This window comes from Ranitomeya imitator, chromosome 1 (assembly GCF_032444005.1).
Source record: "Ranitomeya imitator isolate aRanImi1 chromosome 1, aRanImi1.pri, whole genome shotgun sequence".
NCBI classification, from domain to species: Eukaryota; Metazoa; Chordata; class Amphibia; order Anura; family Dendrobatidae; genus Ranitomeya; species Ranitomeya imitator.
In genome coordinates, this window is record NC_091282.1 from 966,543,344 (window position 1) to 966,566,450 (window position 23,107).

The following is a 23,107-nucleotide window of genomic DNA, read 5'->3' on the forward strand; positions in this document are numbered from 1 at the left end:
CCGTATGTATACTAGAGCCGATTGATTGTTGCAAGCTTATCACCACTAGGTGGGGATCCTGAGCCCTGATGCTTAGAATTGAGCATGCTCTGCGCAATAAAGTGGGATTATTGGATTACTAATAGCCCAGATCCACATTTGTCGTTGGGCAGAACATAAATTAGCCATGTGAAATTGTTAAATAAAAGATACACAATAATAATCTTTATATAGCGCTAACATATTCCGCAGCGCTTTACAGTTTGCACACATTATCATCGCTGTCCCTGATGGGGCTCACAATCTAAATTCCCTATCAGTATGCCTTTGGAATGTGGGAGGAAACCGGAGTGCCCGGAGGAAACCCACGCAAACACAGAGAGAACATACAAACTCTTTGCAGCTGTTGTCCTGGGTGGGATTAGAACCCAGGACTCCAGCGCTGCAGTGCTAATCACTGCGCCACCGTGCTGCCCAATCAAATATAACACTAATTTCCATGAAGATCATGAAGATTCAGCTACTAAAAGATTGGGGAACTGCTGAGATTGAATTTTCTCTCCTTCAACAGAATTTGCCAGATTGGGAAACGTATTGGTTCTTTTAGTACATAACAATAAATGTCTTTCTGGTCAAGGAAAACCTCTCTCCTCCAGCTGCGATTTGTTTTAAGAAAGGTGGGTTTTTTTGTTAGGAAGATAGAAGGGTTTAAAAGTTAATCAGCAATTTTTACAACAAAATTTACAAAGCCAATCATTTTAGGGATCACGTCACATTTGTTGTGACTTTGAGGGGCCTCTGTGATACAAAATACCCCAAAATAACATCACTTTAAAAACTTCACCCATCAAAGTGCTGAAAACTTTTTAGGTGCTTCATAAAAATTAAAGCAATGTGAAAGGAAAACAATGAAAATTAAAAAATTTTCCTGCAAAAATGTCACTTTAGCCCCAAATTTTCCATCTTCACAAGAGCAGCAGGAGAAAATGGACAATGCAATGTATTTTTACTGAGTATACTGATAGCCCATATGTGGAGGAAAACCTTTGTGTTTAAGGCAGGGCTCAGAAGGGAAGGAGCATCACTTGACTTTTGGCGCACAAAATTTGCTGGAATAGATAGCAGATGACATGCCACGTTTTACAGAGCCCTGATGTGCTTAGACAGTGGAAACTCTCAAGGATCTAAAGTTGTGGTGAGCACTTTCAACTAGGGTTGAGCGAAACGGGTCGAACATTTTCAAAAGTCGCCGACTTTTGGCGAAGTCGAGTTTCATGAAACCCGATCTGACCCCTGTGCGTGGTCGGCCATGCGGTACGCGACTTTCGCGCCAAAGTCGCGTTTCAATGACGCGAAAAGCGCCATTTCTCAGCCAATGAAGGTAAACGCAGAGTGTGGGCAGCGTGATGACATAGGTCCTGGTCCCCACCATCTTAGAGAAGGGCATTGCAGTGATTGGCTTGCTGTCTGCGGCGTCACAGGGGCTATAAAGGGGAGTTCCCGCCGACCGCCATGTTACTGCTGCTGATCTGAGCTTAGGGAGAGGTTGCTGCCGCTTCGTCAGAAGCAGGGATAGCGTTAGGCAGGGTCCATTAACCACAAAACCGCTTGTGCTGTAGCGATTTCCACTGCCCAACACCACCTTCGGTGTGCAGGGACAGTGGAAGCTCCTTTTTTTTTTTTTTCCTCAGCGCTGTAGCTCATTGGGCTGCCCTAGAAGGCTCCCTGATAGCTGCATTGCTGTGTGTACGCCGCTGTGCAAACCAACTGCTTTTTTCAAAGCACAAATCCTCTTGTTCCTTCCTTTCTGCACAGCTATCTTGTTTGTTTGTCCACACTTTTTATTTAATTTGTGCATCAGTCCACTCCTTATTGCTGCCTGCCATACCTGGCTGAGATTACTGCAGGGAGATAGTAATTGAAGGACAGTTCCTTTTTTTTTTTTTTGTGGGAGATTAAGATTGACATTTCTGCTAGAGTGCCATCTCTGTCTGTGTCATCTCTCACTCAGTGGGCCATAGAAAGCCTATTTATTTTTTTTTGCTTGATTTGGGTTCCAAAATCTACCAGAAAAAATCACAACATCAATCAGTGGGAGAAAAATATTGGCCTCAGGGCTTGTGTGCCACTCCTTACTCCTGTGTGTGCCATCTCTCACTCAGTGGGCCATAGAAAGCCTATTAATTTTTTTGCTTGATTTGGGTTCTAAATTCTACCTGAAAAAATCAATAAATCAATCAGTGGGAGATTAATATTGGCCTTTGGGCTTGTGTGCCAGTCCTAAGCGTGCCATCTCTCTCTCTCTCAGATAGTGGGCCATAGAAAGCCTATTTTTTTATTATTTTATTGGGTTTATAAATTTTCCCTGGAAAAAAAAAAAAAGTGGGAGATTAATATTGGCCTCTGGGCTTGTGTGCCAGTCCTGAGCGTGCCATCTCTCTCACAAATAGTGGGCCATAGAAAGCCTATTTATTTTTTTGGTTGATTTGGGTTCATAATTCTACCTGAAAAAATCAATCAATCAATCAATGGGAGATTAATATTGGCCTTTGGGCTTGTGTGCCAGTCCTAAGCGTGCCATCTCTCTCTCTCAGATAGTGGGCCATAGAAAGCCTATTTATTATTATTTTTTTTATTGGGTTTATAAATTTTCCCTGGAAAAAAAAAAAATGGGAGATTAATATTGGCCTCTGGGCTTGTGTGCCAGTCCTGAGCGTGCCATCTCTCTCACAAATAGTGGGCCATAGAAAGCCTATTAATTTTTTTGCTTGATTTGGGTTCCAAAATCTACCTGAAAAAAATCACTAAATCAATCAGTGGGAGATTAATATTGGCCTCTGGGCTTGTGTGCCACTCCTGACTCCTGTGTGCGTCATCTGTCACTCAGTGGGCCCTAGAAAGCCTATTTTTTGTTTTATTTGTTTTCTAAATTCTCCCTGAAACAATCATTTTATTTTCTTTGGTTTCTAAATTATTCCTGAAAAAAATCATTTTTTTTGTATTTTTTTTTCTCTCAAGTCTCCCTGAAAAAAAAAAAAAAAAAAATCTGTGGGAGATTCATATTGCCCCTTCTGCTTGTGTGCCAGTCTTGACTCCTGGGTGTGCCATCTCTCTCTCTCTCCCCAATTGTGGGCCATAGAAAGCCTATTAATTTTTTTGCTTGATTTGGGTTCCAAAATCTACCAAAAAAAATCACTAAATCAATCAGTGGGAGATTAATATTGGCCTCTGGGCTTGTGTGCCACTCCTGACTCCTGTGTGCGTCATCTGTCACTCAGTGGGCCCTAGAAAGCCTATTTTTTGTTTTATTTGTTTTCTAAATTCTCCCTGAAACAATAATTTTATTTTCTTTGGTTTCTAAATTATTCCTGAAAAAAATCATTTTTTTTGTATTTTTTTTTCTCTCAAGTCTCCCTGAAAAAAAAAAAAAAAAAAAAATCTGTGGGAGATTCATATTGCCCCTTCTGCTTGTGTGCCAGTCTTGACTCCTGGGTGTGCCATCTCTCTCTCTCTCTCCCCAATTGTGGGCCATAGAAAGCCTATTAATTTTTTTGCTTGATTTGGGTTCCAAAATCTACCAAAAAAAATCACTAAATCAATCAGTGGGAGATTAATATTGGCCTCTGGGCTTGTGTGCCACTCCTGACTCCTGTGTGCGTCATCTGTCACTCAGTGGGCCCTAGAAAGCCTATTTTTTGTTTTATTTGTTTTCTAAATTCTCCCTGAAACAATCATTTTATTTTCTTTGGTTTCTAAATTATTCCTGAAAAAAATCATTTTTTTGGTATTTTTTTTTCTCTCAAGTCTCCCTGAAAAAAAAAAAAAAATCTGTGGGAGATTCATATTGCCCCTTCTGCTTGTGTGCCAGTCTTGACTCCTGGGTGTGCCATCTCTCTCTCTCTCCCCAATTGTTGGCCATAGAAAGCCTATTAATTTTTTTGCTTGATTTGGGTTCCAAAATCTACCTGAAAAAAATCACTAAATCAATCAGTGGGAGATTAATATTGGCCTCTGGGCTTGTGTGCCACTCCTGACTCCTGTGTGCGTCATCTGTCACTCAGTGGGCCCTAGAAAGCCTATTTTTTGTTTTATTTGTTTTCTAAATTCTCCCTGAAACAATCATTTTAATTTCTTTGGTTTCTAAATTATTCCTGAAAAAAATCATTTTTTTTGTATTTTTTTTTCTCTCAAGTCTCCCTGAAAAAAAAAAAAAATCTGTGGGAGATTCATATTGCCCCTTCTGCTAGAGTGCCATCTCTGTCTGTGTCATCTCTCACTCAGTGGGCCATAGAAAGCCTATTTATTTTTTTTGCTTGATTTGGGTTCCAAAATCTACCAGAAAAAATCACAACATCAATCAGTGGGAGAAAAATATTGGCCTCAGGGCTTGTGTGCCACTCCTTACTCCTGTGTGTGCCATCTCTCACTCAGTGGGCCATAGAAAGCCTATTAATTTTTTTGCTTGATTTGGGTTCTAAATTCTACCTGAAAAAATCAATAAATCAATCAGTGGGAGATTAATATTGGCCTTTGGGCTTGTGTGCCAGTCCTAAGCGTGCCATCTCTCTCTCTCTCAGATAGTGGGCCATAGAAAGCCTATTTTTTTATTATTTTATTGGGTTTATAAATTTTCCCTGGAAAAAAAAAAAAAGTGGGAGATTAATATTGGCCTCTGGGCTTGTGTGCCAGTCCTGAGCGTGCCATCTCTCTCACAAATAGTGGGCCATAGAAAGCCTATTTATTTTTTTGGTTGATTTGGGTTCATAATTCTACCTGAAAAAATCAATCAATCAATCAATGGGAGATTAATATTGGCCTTTGGGCTTGTGTGCCAGTCCTAAGCGTGCCATCTCTCTCTCTCAGATAGTGGGCCATAGAAAGCCTATTTATTATTATTTTTTTTATTGGGTTTATAAATTTTCCCTGGAAAAAAAAAAAATGGGAGATTAATATTGGCCTCTGGGCTTGTGTGCCAGTCCTGAGCGTGCCATCTCTCTCACAAATAGTGGGCCATAGAAAGCCTATTAATTTTTTTGCTTGATTTGGGTTCCAAAATCTACCTGAAAAAAATCACTAAATCAATCAGTGGGAGATTAATATTGGCCTCTGGGCTTGTGTGCCACTCCTGACTCCTGTGTGCGTCATCTGTCACTCAGTGGGCCCTAGAAAGCCTATTTTTTGTTTTATTTGTTTTCTAAATTCTCCCTGAAACAATCATTTTATTTTCTTTGGTTTCTAAATTATTCCTGAAAAAAATCATTTTTTTTGTATTTTTTTTTCTCTCAAGTCTCCCTGAAAAAAAAAAAAAAAAAAATCTGTGGGAGATTCATATTGCCCCTTCTGCTTGTGTGCCAGTCTTGACTCCTGGGTGTGCCATCTCTCTCTCTCTCCCCAATTGTGGGCCATAGAAAGCCTATTAATTTTTTTGCTTGATTTGGGTTCCAAAATCTACCAAAAAAAATCACTAAATCAATCAGTGGGAGATTAATATTGGCCTCTGGGCTTGTGTGCCACTCCTGACTCCTGTGTGCGTCATCTGTCACTCAGTGGGCCCTAGAAAGCCTATTTTTTGTTTTATTTGTTTTCTAAATTCTCCCTGAAACAATAATTTTATTTTCTTTGGTTTCTAAATTATTCCTGAAAAAAATCATTTTTTTTGTATTTTTTTTTCTCTCAAGTCTCCCTGAAAAAAAAAAAAAAAAAAAAATCTGTGGGAGATTCATATTGCCCCTTCTGCTTGTGTGCCAGTCTTGACTCCTGGGTGTGCCATCTCTCTCTCTCTCTCCCCAATTGTGGGCCATAGAAAGCCTATTAATTTTTTTGCTTGATTTGGGTTCCAAAATCTACCAAAAAAAATCACTAAATCAATCAGTGGGAGATTAATATTGGCCTCTGGGCTTGTGTGCCACTCCTGACTCCTGTGTGCGTCATCTGTCACTCAGTGGGCCCTAGAAAGCCTATTTTTTGTTTTATTTGTTTTCTAAATTCTCCCTGAAACAATCATTTTATTTTCTTTGGTTTCTAAATTATTCCTGAAAAAAATCATTTTTTTGGTATTTTTTTTTCTCTCAAGTCTCCCTGAAAAAAAAAAAAAAATCTGTGGGAGATTCATATTGCCCCTTCTGCTTGTGTGCCAGTCTTGACTCCTGGGTGTGCCATCTCTCTCTCTCTCCCCAATTGTTGGCCATAGAAAGCCTATTAATTTTTTTGCTTGATTTGGGTTCCAAAATCTACCTGAAAAAAATCACTAAATCAATCAGTGGGAGATTAATATTGGCCTCTGGGCTTGTGTGCCACTCCTGACTCCTGTGTGCGTCATCTGTCACTCAGTGGGCCCTAGAAAGCCTATTTTTTGTTTTATTTGTTTTCTAAATTCTCCCTGAAACAATCATTTTAATTTCTTTGGTTTCTAAATTATTCCTGAAAAAAATCATTTTTTTTGTATTTTTTTTTCTCTCAAGTCTCCCTGAAAAAAAAAAAAAATCTGTGGGAGATTCATATTGCCCCTTCTGCTTGTGTGCCAGTCTTGACTCCTGGGTGTGCCATCTCTCTCTCTCTCCCCAATTGTGGGCCATAGAAAGCCTATTAATTTTTTTGCTTGATTTGGGTTCCAAAATCTACCAAAAAAAATCACTAAATCAATCAGTGGGAGATTAATATTGGCCTCTGGGCTTGTGTGCCACTCCTGACTCCTGTGTGCATCCTCTCTCACTCAGTGGGCCCTACAAAGCCTTTTTTTTTTTTTTTTCCTAAATTCTCCCTGAAACAATCATTTCATTTTATTTGTTTTATAAATTCTTCTGTAAAAAAAAATTTTTTTTTAATTTTTTTTTTTTCTGAAGTCTCCCTTTAAAAAAAAACAAACACAAATCAGTGGGAGATAAATATTTACATTTGCGCTTCAGTGACAGTCCTGCGTGTGTGCCATCTCATTTGTTGCCAACAACAACAGAGTGTGTAACATTGTGGCTGATTTTCGTTGTGGTCTCACCCACCTGTAAAGGGGTAGCTAAATCATACTGAAGTTATAGCTCACCGTGTAAGTTGTGTGACAGCAACAAATACCGTTCGTGTGTTAACGTTTTTAAAACAATGAGGAAGTCTGGTGGAAGAGGTCGTGGCCGGGGGCGTTCATTGTCAGCTGGTAATGAGGGTAGTGGTAGTGGTGGAGCATCAGCTGGTCGTGGGAAAAAAAATATTGCACCTAAGTCTGGAGCTGTGGAGCCAGGTTCGTCGTCTGGCTACACAAGGCCTCGAACGCTCCCTTTTCTGGGAGTAGGAAAACCGCTTTTAAAGCCGGAGCAGCAAGAGCAAGTTTTGGCTTATCTTGCTGACTCAGCCTCTAGCTCTTTTGCCTCCTCTCGTGAAACTGGTAAATGTCAAAGCAGCGCGTCGTTAGTGGATGTTCACGGTCAGGGACAAGTCGCTTCCTTGTCCTCTTCAGCAAAAACAACAACAGAGAAGAATGCAGCAGGCGACACAACGGGTTACTCCATGGAGCTCTTTACACATACCGTCCCTGGCTTAGAAAGTGAAGCAGTTAACAGTCCATGCCCATTACAAGTTGAATCTGACATGGAGTGCACTGATGCACAGCCACAGCCAGACTACTATCCTGGTCCTTTGACTCAGACCACAACATTGCCATCGCAGGGTGCTGATCAAGAATCAGACCCTGATGAGACTATGTTGCCCCATCACGAACGCTATACCACCGACCGCCACGGTGACACAGACGAAGTTGCACACGAGCTACAAGAAGAGGTAATAGATGACCCAGTTCTTGACCCCGATTGGCAGCCATTGGGGGAACAGGGTGCAGGCGGCAGCAGTTCTGAAGCGGAGGAGGAGGGCCGCAGCAGGCATCAACATCGCAACAGGTTCCATCTGCCGGGCCCGTATCTTGCCCAAAACGCGTGGCAAAGCTAAAACCTGTTGGAGGACAGCGTGGCCATCCGGTTAAAGCTCAGTCTGCAATGCCTGAAAAAGTATCCGATGCTAGAAAGAGTGCAGTCTGGCATTTTTTTAAACAACATCCAATTGATCAGCGCAAAGTCATCTGTCAAAAATGTTCAACTACCTTAAGCAGAGGACAGAATCTGAAAAGTCTCAATACAAGTTGCATGCATAGACATTTAACCACCATGCATTTGCAAGCCTGGACTAACTACCAAACGTCCCTTAAGGTTGTAGCACCCTCGGCCAATGAAGCTAGTCAGCAACGCAACATCCCTTCCGGCAGTGTAGGGCCACCATTTTCCGCACCACCTGCAGTATCTGTGCAGGTTTCTTTGCCAGGCCAAAGCCGTCAGGGTCAGGGAATCACCAGTTTCGTAGTAGGAAACACTGCATCTAGGGCACCGGTGGCAACAATACCATCTCCCACCGTCTCTCAGTCTGCCATGTCCACCGGCACCCCCGCTAGTTCCATGATCTCCAGCTCTCCAGTCCAGCTCACCCTACATGAGACTATGGTTAGAAAAAGGAAGTACTTAGCCTCGCATCCGCATACACAGGGTTTGAACGCACACATAGCTAGACTAATCTCGTTAGAGATGATGCCCTACCGGTTAGTTGAAAGCGAAGCTTTCAAAGCCCTGATGGACTAGGCTGTACCACGCTACGAGCTACCCAGTCGACACTTTTTTTCCAGAAAAGCCATCCCAGCCCTCCACCAGCATGTTAAAGAGCGCATCGTCCATGCACTCAGGCAATCTGTGAGCACAAAGGTGCACCTGACAACAGATGCATGGACCAGTAGGCATGGCCAGGGACGTTACGTGTCCATCACGGCACACTGGTTAAATGTGGTGGATGCAGGGTCCACAGGGGACAGCAAGTTTGGGACAGTTCTGCCTAGCCCACGGTCTAGGAAACAATTGGCTGTAGCCGTTCGCACCCCCTCCTCCTCCTCTTCGTCCTCCTGCAGAAGCGAGAGCTCGTCCACAGACCGCAGTCGCACAACCACTCCATCCGCAGCTGCCACTGTTGCACACCAGGTCTCCCATTATGGGGCAGCTACTGGCAAACGTCAGCAGGCTGTATTGGCTATGAAGTGTTTGGGCGACAACAGACACACCGCGGAAGTTCTGTCCGAGTTCTTGCAGAAAGAAACGCAGTCGTGGCTGGGCACTGTAGATCTTGAGGCAGGCAAGGTAGTGAGTGATAACGGAAGGAATTTCATGGCTGCCATCTCCCTTTCCCAACTGAAACACATTCCTTGCCTGGCTCACACCTTAAACCTGGTGGTGCAGTGCTTCCTGAAAAGTTATCCGGGGTTATCCGACCTGCTCCTCAAAGTGCGTGGACTTTGCTCACATATCCGCCGTTCGCCCGTACACTCCAGCCGTATGCAGACCTATCAGCGTTCTTTGAACCTTCCCCAGCATCGCCTAATCATAGACGTTGCAACAAGGTGGAACTCAACACTGCACATGCTTCAGAGACTGTGTGAACAGAGGCGGGCTGTTATGTTTTTGTGGGAGGATACACATACACGGGCAGGCAGTAGGATGGCAGACATGAAGTTGTCAGGTGTGCAGTGGTCGAAGATTCAAGACATGTGTCAAGTCCTTCAGTGTTTTGAGGAATGCACACGGCTGGTTAGTGCAGACAACGTCATAATAAGCATGAGCATCCCCCTAATGCATCTGCTGATGCAAAGTTTGACGCACATAAAGGATCAGGCGTCTGCAGCTGAGGAAGAGGAAAGCCTTGATGACAGTCAGCCATTGTCTGGCCAGGGCAGTGTACAGGACGAGGTAGCGGGCGAAGAGGAGGAGGAGGACGAGGAGGATGATGGGGATGATTATATTTTTAATGAGGAAGCTTTTCCGGGGCCACTGGAAATTGGTGGCGCGGCAAGGCCGGGTTCTGGTTTTTTGAGGGACACAAGTGACGTGGATTTGCCTGAAACTGCCCCTCAACCAAGCACAACCGCAGATTTGAGAACTGGAACTTTGGCCCACATGGTGGATTATGCCTTACGTATCCTCAAAAAGGGACACACGCATAACTAAAATGATGAATGATGACGATTACTGGTTGGCCTGCCTCCTTGATCCTCGCTATAAAGGCAAATTGCAAAATATAATGCCACATGAGAACTTGGAACTAATATTAGCAACCAAACAATCAACTCTTGTTGACCGTTTGCTTCTGGCATTCCCTGCACACAGCGCCCGTGATCGTTCTCACACGAGCTGCAGGGGCAAGCAGACCAGAGGAGTTAGAGGGGCAGAAATCAGAAGTGGCGTTGGCCAGAGAGGTTTTCTGACCAGGTTGTGGAGTGATTTTGCTATGACCGCAGACAGGACAGGTACTGCAGCATCAATTCAAAGTGACAGGAGACAACATTTGTCCAGTATGGTTACAAACTATTTTTCATCCCTTATCGATGTTCTCCCTCAACCGTCATTCCCATTTGATTACTGGGCATCAAAATTAGACACCTGGCCAGAATTGGCAGAATATGCATTGCAGGAGCTTGCTTGCCCGGCAGCTAGTGTCCTATCAGAAAGAGTATTCAGTGCTGCAGGTTCAATACTAACAGAAAAAAGGACTCGTCTGGCTACCCAAAATGTAGATGATCTAACCTTCATTAAAATGAACCACAACTGGATTTCGAAATCTTTTGCCCCACCTTGCCCGGCTGACACCTAGCTTTCCTATGAAAAGGTCTTGCCTGTGGACTATTCTGAATGCCTTTTCCAATCTCGTAATTTTCAGCACCTGATTGTCCAGCATACGACATGTTTACACCTCACTAAATGGCCAAACTCCCCACACGGGGCCGTGGTATCGACACTTGGCGATAGCACCCGTGAGAGTGCAGTTTGTCTGAAGAGGTGGGTGTGCCCGCTTTTGGTCGACGGCACTGCCACTGGGTCCCTCCTAGTACAATAAAGTGTCTCTGGCGGTGGTGGTGCGCACCCAACGTCAGACACACCGTTGTAATATGAGGGGCCCTGGGCCTGTACCGCCGGCCACAAGACAGTTTCCCCCCACCCCAGCTCAAACAGTGCTCTACCACTTGCAAAATTATCTCACAGCTCCACCAATGTTTAGTCTATGCGCTGACATCCTTCAATGCCTGCCACTGACAATACCATTGTATTGACATTTTTGTTATGTTAGGCCTTCGATGCCTGTCTGTGGTCACTCCTTCCACTAGGCCTCCACTAACCACACCACTGCTGCCCGTGTACCCCTGGAACCAATTTAAAATTGCCTACAGCCATGTGTTATTATTTTAGGCCTTCGATGCCTGTCTGCGGTCACTCCTTCCACTAGGCCTCCACTGACCACACCACTGCTGCCCGTGTACCCCTGGAACCAATTTAAAATTGCCTACAGCCAGCCCAATTTTTTTATTTTAGGCCTTCGATGCCTGTCTGCGGTCCATTCTTTCAACTACTACTACACTGACCAGGGCACTGCTGCCCGTGTACCCCTGGAACCAACATCAGAAAATATAAAAATAAGTATTTTGCTTACAAAAAAGAAAATACTGGAGAGATATCAAATGCAGACATTTTAACATTAAAAACAAACACACAACTAAAATCTGGTACAGTACTAAAAATGGCCACCAGCTACAATTACTTTCTCCTGCAAGTAGTTAACTGAAAGGTTTTTTAAATTGAAAACACACATATGGCATCCACCGAGTGTTGTCCTGTCGCGTCTTCTTTATATTATTGCCGAGAAGATGCAAAACAATGAAAATAATAAAATCATTAATTACCAAAATAATAGAGAAAGTCAACACCACATTGCAAATAAACATTCATTCCAAATAAAGAAGCAGGGCGCGTCCGAGGGTGAGTATATACCTAATAAGAATATAATCACCCTCGGACGCGCAATGCTTATTTCCAACAGCCTTCCTTCCTAAGAATCAGCCCTTCCGTGGTGTAGAGAGACGTTGTGTTACACTCCAAGGTGTTCCCCAGGTTGCCTTTCCTGAGCTTCGATCTTCCGGCTCTCGTTTAGTAGTTGTTGGAAACTACGCTGCATTAGGCCTTCAAATTGGGTATGGGGTGTAGAGAGATGGTGTGTTCCACTCCAAGGTGTTCCCCAGGTTGCCTTTCCTGAGCTTCGATCTTCCGGCTCTCGTTTAGTAGTTCTTGGAAACTACACTGCATTAGGCCTTCAAATTGGGTATGGGGTGTAGAGAGAGGGTGTGTTACACTCCAAGGTGTTCCCCAGGTTGCCTTTCCTGAGCTTCGATCTTCATGCTCTCGTTTAGTAGTTGTCGGAAACTACGCTGCATTAGGCCTACAAATTGGGTATGGGGTGTAGAGAGAGGGTTTGTTACACTCCAAGGTGTTCCCCAGGTTGCCTTTCCTGAGCTTCGATCTTCCGGCTCTCGTTTAGTAGTTGTTGGAAACTACGCTGCATTAGGCCTTCAAATTGGGTATGGGGTGTAGAGAGAGGGTGTGTTACACTCCAAGGTGTTCCCCAGGTTGCCTTTCCTGAGCTTCGATCTTCCGGCTCTCGTTTAGTAGTTCTTGGAAACTACACTGCATTAGGCCTACAAATTTGGTATGGGGGAAACATTGGCGCATCTGCGGTCCCTCCTTCCTCTAGGCCTCCACTGACCTGTCTACTGCTGCCCGTGTTCCCCTGGAACCAATTTTAAATTGCCTACAGGCAGCCCAATTTATTATGTTAGGGCTTCGAAGCCTGTCTGCGGTCCCTCCTTCCACTAGGCCTCCACTGACCTGTCTACTGCTGCCCGTGTACCCCTTGAACCAACATCATAAAATAAAAAAAAAAGTATTTTGCTTATAAAAAAGAAAATACTGGTGAGATATCAAATGCAGACATTTTAACATTAAAAGCAAACACACAACTAAAATCTGGTACAGTACTAAAAATGGCCACCAGCTACAATTACTTTCTCCTGCAAGTAGTTAACTGAAAGGTTTTTTAAATTGAAAACACACATATGGCATCCACCGAGTGTTGTCCTGTCGCGTCTTCTTTATATTATTGCCGAGAAGATGCAAAACAATGAAAATAATAAAATCATTAATTACCAAAATAATAGAGAAAGTCAACACCACATTGCAAATAAACATTCATTCCAAATAAAGAAGCAGGGCGCGTCCGAGGGTGAGTATATACCTAATAAGAATATAATCACCCTCGGACGCGCAATGCTTATTTCCAACAGCCTTCCTTCCTAAGAATCAGCCCTTCCGTGGTGTAGAGAGACGTTGTGTTACACTCCAAGGTGTTCCCCAGGTTGCCTTTCCTGAGCTTCGATCTTCCGGCTCTCGTTTAGTAGTTCTTGGAAACTACACTGCATTAGGCCTTCAAATTGGGTATGGGGTGTAGAGAGAGGGTGTGTTACACTCCAAGGTGTTCCCCAGGTTGCCTTTCCTGAGCTTCGATCTTCCGGCTCTCGTTTAGTAGTTCTTGGAAACTACACTGCATTAGGCCTACAAATTGGGTATGGGGTGGAGAGAGATGGTGTGTTACACTCCAAGGTGTTCCCCAGGTTTCCTTGCCATTGCTTCGGTCTTCCGGCTCTCGTTTAGTAGTTGTAGAAAAGTACACTGCATTAGGCCTACAAAATGGGTATGGGGTGGAGAGAGATGGTGTGTTACACTCCAAGGTGTTCCCCAGGTTGCCTTTCCTGAGCTCCTATCTTCAGGCTCTCGTTTAGTAGTTCTTGGAAACTACACTGCATTAGGCCTTCAAATTGGGTATGGGGTGTAGAGAGAGGGTGTGTTACACTCCAAGGTGTTCCCCAGGTTGCCTTTCCTGAGCTTCGATCTTCCGGCTCTCGTTTAGTAGTTGTAGAAAAGTACACTGCATTAGGCCTACAAAATGGGTATGGGGTGGAGAGAGATGGTGTGTTACACTCCAAGGTGTTCCCCAGGTTGCCTTTCCTGAGCTCCTATCTTCAGGCTCTCATTAAATTGTGGTTAAATGGAACAACTGCATTTGGCGTACTAGTTGGTTTGGGGCCTACTATCGGTGTCTGCCACTCCTTGCTGTTCTCCTGGTTTCCTGTCCTGAAATTCCATTTTCAGGCTCTCGTTAAGTAGTTGTTAATGTTAGACTGCATTTGGCCTACTAGTTAGGTTGGGGCCTACTATCGGTGTCTGCCACTCCTTGCTGTTCTCCTCCACTGAACAAAGCTGTGCCGCCTGTTTACTACGGTTGCCAATTTTGAACTGCATTTCGACTACTTACTGATTTGGCCCTACTCTCTGTGTCAGCCTCTCATTCCAGTTGTCCTCCACTGCAATGCCCCCTGGTTATTCCTGTGTTACCAATTTTGAACTGCATTTAGCCCACTTTATTCTTTGGGCCTATATCTGTGTTTCCACTTCATCGTGCCCATTGCCCAGCCAGTGATAGATGAGTCTGCTGGTACATTGACCCATAACGCAACATTCCCCGTGCATGCTACACAACAACATTGTGACCCTGCTGAAAGTCAGGTTGCTCTTCCCGCATACCATACCACCTTACACGGGGACAAAGAGGAAGGTGCAGATGAAAGTGCAGGTTCCTTCATCAGGTGGGGGGAGGAATACTAGTTGGGGACGTCACTGGCACAGGGCCTCTCATAGTACGCAAAAGTGTTGCTGCCGGTGGGAGGCGCCCCCGCCGTGCAAACACACCGCTGTACTTTGAGGGGCCCTGTGCCAGTGCCAATGCCAACAAGTGGGCCCCCCCTGCTTGCTCAGGATCACAGCACTTGCAAAGTTGAAATACTTACCTCTCCCTGCTCCACTGCCGTGACGTGGTCCAGATTTCCTGGGCCCACTAATTACTTGAACCAGCCCTACCCCACACAACTTTAGCCAAATGACCCCCAATTTCAAATGCCTTCCAATTATTATAAGGTAAATTACGCTTGACAAGCTTCATTAAGAAGAATGGATGGTTTTGACATTAAAATGGGCACTCTAGGTGTTTTCCTGGCCCCCACTCACTGCCGACTATGCTGCCCCATTGACTTGCATTGGGTTTCGTGTTTCGGTCGATCCCGACTTTACGTCATAATCGGCCGATTTCACTCGACCCGACTTTTGAGATAGTCGGGTTTCGCGAAACCCGGCTCGACTCTAAAAAGGTCAAGGTCGCTCAACTCTACTTTCAACCCACTGGTGCTTCACAGAATTTTATAACCTTGATTTGTTAAAATGAAAAAATACTCTTTTCCTGCAAAAATGTTGCTTTAGCCCCACATTTGACATTTTCATATTGTAATGGAAATTTGGTTTGGATAAATTTATCCCTGTGTGTGCTGCGGCCGTTCCCAATAAGACTGAGTGTTTTGAGCGCTCAAGAATGAGACTGCACAACATTGTGACAATAACATTCCATCAATACTCACACTTTATTTTACATACATAGTTTTATAATTGCATATAGAAAGGAGTGGTTAGGGGTGGTTAGTTAATTACCATATTGTCTAGCTCCTCTGTTATTGGTTATCTAAATATATATGGAATATTGTGATTAATGCACATATGAATGCTGATTAAGCAACTAAAATGTAGCTCTCGGCATTTAGGACAAAGTTGAGACATCTGATCAGCACTTAATACATCTGGCACTGTTGATCTGCCATTTCAGCAAGATTCAGCGATATTCTAGACATTACTTCAGGACATCTAGCCTAAGTTCCTGTTTTTGCTTGGAATACCCCATACAGTTTGTCTGGCTTATATCAGTTTATGTCAGCCATTTTAAGCCATTGATTATAATGTATATATTAGCTGTGGGTATATGAGTATATATAATTATAGAGGAGTATACATGCAAGCGAGATCTATATGATATATATATTTCTATCACAAGCCCCCCTTAGATATCACTTGCCCTAATCCTAACCTCCTGTCCCAAAGCGCTGCAACTCTTTTGTGCTGTCGGTGAACTGACGCAAGCCTAGCGCCTAAGCCTCACTCCGTACAGACTTTTCGCAAATGGGCGGTCAGGAGATCTGTCCCTAACGGGGGTTCGTTGCAATCAGTCTCTTAGTCAATAGCATGTGTAGTGCATTCTTTATCAGGTAGGTCATCTATTTGGTCAGGCAGGGCATCCACAACATCATTCTGGCTTGGATGTTATCCTCTGGAAGGGGAGCTTTCTTGCAATGCGATAAGTGGATCCAAGTGGGTCTTCCCTCCAGCTTCACAGAGGTTGGTGTCATCAGTGGCACTTGGAGAGGACCATCAGATCTGGGATCGAGTGGTGTTCTCCTTACAAACTTTTTTTCACCAACACCCAGTCTCCTGGCTTCAAGGAGTGCATACCGGACACTGAATCTGGATCTGGCAATGAAGAAAAAACTCGAGAATGGATGTTAGCAAGTTTCTTGGTGAGTTCAATTACATAAGCAGACAAAGTATCATATTGCATAGTCAGCTGCTGAAGGAAAGAATACCCCTAACCTGGGACTAGACCCAAACAAAATTTCATATGGTGACAGCTTTTCTGGGCCTCTGGGAGTGTGCCTAACACTAAGTAGTGTGATTGGGAGTGTCTCCTGCCATGGTTTGTCTCTTGGGCAATTTTCAACATCCTGTTCTTAAGTGTCCCATTCAGTCTTTCCACTTTCTCGCTACTCTGGGGATTGTAGGGAGTGTGTAGGCATAAGTCTGACCCTACTGCTGACCAGATCTCTCGTGTCAGACTTGCTGTTAATGCGGGTCCCCATATGTGCATATTTCAGCTCTAAGAGTAGCTTTTTTGCAGTAGTCTTTGCTGACTGGTTCCTCACTAGGAAAGCTTCTGGCCATCCTGAGAACACGTCCACGACCACAAGAGCATATTCGAATCCTCCACTTGGTGGCATCTGGATGTGGTCTATCTGGACCCTCTGGAAGGGGTACAGTGGTCTGGCAAGATGATGTGTGGGAACTTTCTCCATTCTTCCAGGGTTGCATTTTCCGCAGGTCAAACAGCTGCTAGTGAACTTGGCTGTTAGGGTGGAGATCCCTGGAGCGAACCAGTAAGCACCAATCAGATCATTCATCTGTGTCTTTGATCTGTGTGTGGGCCCATGTGCCCACTGGACCACCATATTGTACATGCTTCGAGGTAAACAGGGTTTGTAGTCCATGGAGTATACCCTTCCTTCTTCATGTGTTGCTCCCTTCCGCATCCAGCATTCCTTCTTGTCCTTTTTTGGGGCTTGCTCTTGCAGCTTTTTTGAGCAGATCCCAGGACGTCATCTGGTCAGGTTTCTTGTCTTCAGTCGTCATGTAGTAGCCGTCCAGCTCTGCGACCTCTCCCACTTCTCCATATTAACTTCCTTTGGCTGCTTCTTTGGCTGCTATATCCGCCATGTTGTTGCCCCGTGCCTCTACTGTGTTCAATTTTCCATATGCTTTGACTTTTAGTACTGCCACCATTTTTTTGGGAAGTTGGAGTGCATCCAGCAGGTCCTTGATGGCTCCATGATGCTTCACGGCTGTTCTGCTTGCTGTGATGAAGTCTCTTGCAGCCCAGATGGGTCCAAAGTCGTGCGCTATGCCATACGAGTACCTTGAATCGGTGTATATGTTCGCAGTTTTGGCTTCTGCAATCTGGCAGGCCTTCGTCAGCACTATCAGTTCTGCTTCCTGAGCTGACAGACTAGGCGGCAGACTTCTGGACCACAGGATCTCTTGATTACTGGTCACTGCTCATCCCGTGTGGAATCTTCCTTCATCATCTGCAAATCTGGAGCCATCCACATAGAGGATCAGCTCTGGATTGGTCAGTGGCTCTTCTGCCACCTTGGGTAGTCCTGCTGTTTCCTGTTGCATGATGCTGAAGCAATCATGGTCACCTGTCCGGAGCAAATCTAGATCCCTACGGAAGGTATCATGCAGATTTTGATCATAATTTTGATCTGAGGGTCCATATCTGTATCCCCCCTTGGGAGTGAGAGTAGTGTGGATGGCTTGAGGACTGTGCATCTGGAGATGGTGACATTGTCGAGCAGGAGTAGAGAGCACTGGAGGCGAAGATGCCTGGTGGTGAAGAAATGTTTTGGCTGGGTTCAGTTGAGGATTGCTGAGATGTCATGTGGAGCCAGGATTTCCAATGGATACCCAAGAATGATGACAGGAGTCCTGTCCAGGAGGGTGTATGCTGCAAATGCTGCTCTCATGCAGGAGGGGGCTTCCCTTGCAACTGGATCCAAGCAAGCTGAAAAGTAGCCCAAAGGTCTCTGCTTTCCCCCCTGAAGCTGCGTCAGGACTCCAGTAGCAAGGCCTTCTTTTTTCATCAGGCAGAGACGGAATGGCTTCTCGTAGTCAGGTAGGCCTAGTGCTGGCGCTGAGACTACAGCAGTTTTGGCGACAAATGGCAATAAACAGTCTCCCAGGCGCACATAACCCGTTTTACTGGGTCAGTCCACTGCTATTGACCTGTTCTCGGGCCTAGCCACTATCAGTGGTTTCCTGATTGGCTGTCTCAGTCCATGCATATAGAATTATAGAGGAGTATACATGCAAGTGAGATCTATATGATATATATATTTCTATCACAGTAACAGTATAAAATGGACAGTACAATTTGTTGTGTGATTTCTACTGAGTACACTGATACCCCTTACATGGTGGAAAACTACTGTTTGGTTGCATGGTGGGGCTCAAAAGGGATGAAGTGCAATTTGTCTCGAATAGATTGCCGATGTCGTGTCACATTTGAAGATCCTCTGACATGCCAAAAAAGCCAAAATCCCCACAAGTGACCCCATTTTGGAAACTACTCGTCTGAAGGAAAACCATTTACCATTTAGGAGAAAAATAATATAATTTGTTGCAAACTTTTTCCAGAGTATGAAAATTCCCCATAAGTGGTGAAAAACTAGATTTAAGGTAGAGTGCAAAGCTCAGAAGTGAAGGAGCACCATAAAGAAGTGCAAATTTCGAAGTCGTTTGAGGGTGCCATGTCACATTGGCAGATACCCTGAGGTTCCAGAACAGCAGAACTCCTTCATAATTCACCCCACTTTACAAACTACACCCTCCAATGATATGAAATTGTGAATTGCTTTTCAGGCACAGTCTAAAGCTCAGAATGGAAGCAGCGCCATATTATACTGCAGATTTTGCTGATATAGTTTGCGGGTGCCAGGACCCACTGGAAGAGCCGCTGAGGTGCCAGAACAGTAGAATCCCCTCATAAGTGACCCCATTTTACTAATTACGCCTTTTTACAAATTACACCTCTCAATGAATTCATCGAAGGGGGCAGTGATCATATTGACACCACAGGTGTATAACAGAATTTTATAGCATTGAAAAGTGAAAAAGAAAATAAATACATTTTTACCACAATAAATTTTGTTTTAGCACCATATTTTACATTTTCATATGAAAAATTGGTAAAAATGGCACCAAAATTTGTTACACAATTTCTGCTGAATGTGGCAATACCCCATATGTGGCTGTACAGTACTGTTTAGCCACACTGCAAGACTCAAGCGGTAAGGAGTGCTAACTGACTTTTGGAGAACAAATTTTCTTAGATATAGGTATACAGAGCACCTAACTGCCAGAAGAGCAAAATCCACCTTCAAGTGACCCCATTTTTGGAAATTACACCCATATTGGAATTTATCTACAGGTGTAGTGATGATTTTCACTCCATGTGTGTTTTCAAGAAATAAGCAGCAATAGATGTTGCTGAGTGAAAATTGCAAATCTGCCAATCTAGTGCCCAATATGTTGTGGTGCCCAGTGCATTTTAGTACCTAGTACATTGCAGTGTCCATTTTTCAGCAGAGAAATATTATACAGCATCTGTACTGCACCTGTTTTATGTCAAAAACATACAGCCACACTGGGTTGGTTATCAATAACATATTGCTTCTGCAGTGTAATTAGTCCATCTGAGCTGTGCACATTTTCCTGCTATACTAATCCTGCAAAGTTTTTTTAGCAGGGAAATATTTTACAGCATTTATACTGCACCAGTTGTGCATCAAAAGCATACAGCCAAACTTGGGTGGTTAGCAATAGCTTTGCTATATTCCTACTGCCGTGTAATAAGACAATCTGAGGTGTGCAAATTTTCATGCGACAGTTATCCTGCAAATTTTTTCAGCAGGGAAGTATTATCTCGCATTTATGCTGCGCCAGACGTGCGTCAAAAGCATACAGCCAGACTTGGTTGGTTAACAATAGCATCACTATATTACTACTGCAGTGTAACAAATCCATCTGAGGTGGGAAAATTGTCCTGCAATACTAATCCTACAAAGTTTTCTCAATTTCATACATAATTTAAAATGGGCAAGGCGCATGGTAAGGGACAGGGAAGTGGACGTGATGCTGATGGTGTGCACAGAGGCGGAGGATGAGGGCGAGATGAAACTGTGCCTGCTGCGGAAGTGCTACAAACAGACACATTGATCTAGCTTCCTGTCCAACTTTGTAGGGTGCGGAACACCACTCTTGAAGATAGACCAGTGTGAAAAGGTTGTTTTATGCATAGCAGAAAATGCTTCTAGCTAGTTTGCCACCACCACTCGGTACAGTCTCAGTAGCCATAATTTTGGACCATATAATCCTCATCCCGATCCTCCTTTCTTGCACCATGCCGAGTGCCCGGAGACAAGTGATCCCACCATACTGTCACAACGACTGGATGATGATGAGACAATTGCAAACAAGTGATCTTGTTAAGTCAGCAAGTCAGGAACAGGACCAGGGTGTGGAAGTGAAAGATGAGGTGGTGGATGATGAAGTCACTGACCCAACCTGGGAAGATGACATCCAGTGCAAGAACAGCAACGCACAAGGGGAGGGATCTGCAGGATCACAACAGTCAGGAAAAGGCAGTGGGGTGGCAAGAGACACAAGGCGGGCAATTGTTCCCCAGGGTACCAATATGGCTGAAGTTGCCAGGTCAAGGTTTATGTGTTCCCAAGTCTGGCGCTTTGTTAAAGACAGCCCAGTTAACCCAAAAAAGGCCACTTGCACTATGTACCATGCCAGCATCAGCAGGGGCAGCACAACTACCAGCCTGAACACCACCATGACAGCTGTTGTGAATTCTGTGGCTGAGTTCACTTCTGTGGTCACAAGTGGTATTGCAGTCTCTGGGCTTCCTCCCTCAGGTGTTTTGGTGAGCTCGTTGGCTGCCTTGCTATTTAGCTCCACCTGAGTCTGTCTTCCTTGCTCCTTGTCAATGTTCCAGTGTTGGATCTGAGCTACTGCATCTTTCCTTGGGCCTGCTGCTCTGCTAGATAAGTGCTTCTAGTTTGTTTTCTGTTTTTTCTGTCCAGCTTGTTATTATCTTTTGCTGGAAGCTCTGAGAAGCAAAGGGGTGCACCGCCGTGCTGTTAGTTCGGCACGGTGGGTCTTTTTGCCCCTTTGCGTGGTTTTCGTTTTAGGGTTTTTTGTAGACTGCATAGTTCTCTTTGCTATCCTCGCTCTGTCTAGAATATCGGGCCTCACTTTGCTGAATCTATTTCATTCCTACGTTTGTCTTTTCATCTTGCTAACAGTCATTATATGTGGGGGCTGCCTATTCCTTTGGGGTATTTCTCTGAGGTAAGTCAGGCTTGTATTTCTATCTTCAGGCTAGTCAGCTCCTCAGGCAGTGCCGAGTTGCATAGGTAGTTGATAGGCGCAATCCACTGCTGCTTCCAGTTGTGTGAGGATAGATCAGGTACTGCAGTCTACAGAGATTCCACGTCTCAGAGCTCGTCCTATTGTTTTGGGTTATTGCCAGATCTCTGTATGTGCGCTGATTACTGCACGCTGTGTTGCCTGATTGCCAGCCATAACAGTACAAGGAGCCCTTCAATGATTTCCAATAGAGGGAAAAAAGAAATCCTGACATCATTTTTTTTTCTTAGCTCTGTCTTCAGTCTTTTTTTTCCCCTAGACATTAGAGTGCTTCAGGACACAGCTGTGGACATGGATATTCAGGCTCTGTGCTCCTCAATGGATAATCTCGTTGTAAATGTACAAAAGATTCAAGATACTATTGATCAGAAATCGATGCTAGAACCAAGAATTCCGATTCCTGATTTGTTTTTTGGTGACAGAACTAAGTTCCTGAGCTTCAGAAATAATTGTAAGCTATTTTTGGCCTTGAAACCTCATTCTTCTGGTAATCCTATTCAACAGGTTTTGATTATTATTTCTTTTTTGCGCGGCGACCCACAGGACTGGGCGTTTTCTCTTGCACCAGGAGATTCTGCATTGAGTAATGTTGATGCATTTTTCCAGGCGCTGGGATTGCTTTACGATGAGCCTAATTCAGTGGATCAAGCTGAGAAAAATCTGCTGGCTTTATGCCAGGGTCAGGATGATGTAGAAGTATATTGTCAGAAATTTAGAAAATGGTCAGTACTCACTCTGTGGAATGAATCTGCACTAGCGGCTTTGTTCAGAAAGGGTCTCTCTGAAGCTCTTAAGGATGTAATGGTGGGATTTCCTATGCCTGCTGGTTTGAATGAGTCTATGTCCTTGGCCATTCAGATCGGTCGTCGCTTGCGCGAGCGTAAATCTGTGCACCATCTGGCGGTATTGTCTGAGAGTAAGCCTGAGCCTATGCAGTGCGACAGGACTATGACTAAAGTAGAACGGCACGAACACAGACGTCTGAACAGACTGTGTTTCTATTGTGGTGATTCTACTCATGCTATTTCTAATTGTCCTAAACGCACTAGGCGGTTCGATAGCTCTGCCGTTATTGGTACTGTACAGTCCAAATTCCTTTTGTCCATTACCTTAATGTGCTCTTTGTCATCATATTCTGTCATGGCGTTTGTGGATTCAGGCGCTGCCCTGAATCTGATGGATTTGGATTATGCTAAACGTTGTGGATTTTTCTTGGAGCCTTTGCGGTGTCCTATTCCGTTGAGAGGAATTGATGCTACACCTCTGGCCAAGAATAAGCCTCAGTACTGGGCCCAGCTGACCATGTGCATGGCTCCTGCACATCAGGAAGTTATTCGCTTTTTGGTACTGCATAATTTGCATGATGTGGTCGTGTTGGGGTTGCCATGGCTACAAACCCATAATCCAGTATTGGATTGGAACTCTATGTCGGTAACCAGCTGGGGTTGTCAGGGAGTACATGGTGATGTTCCATTTTTGTCTATTTCGTCATCCATTCCTTCTGACATCCCAGAGTTCTTGTCGGACTT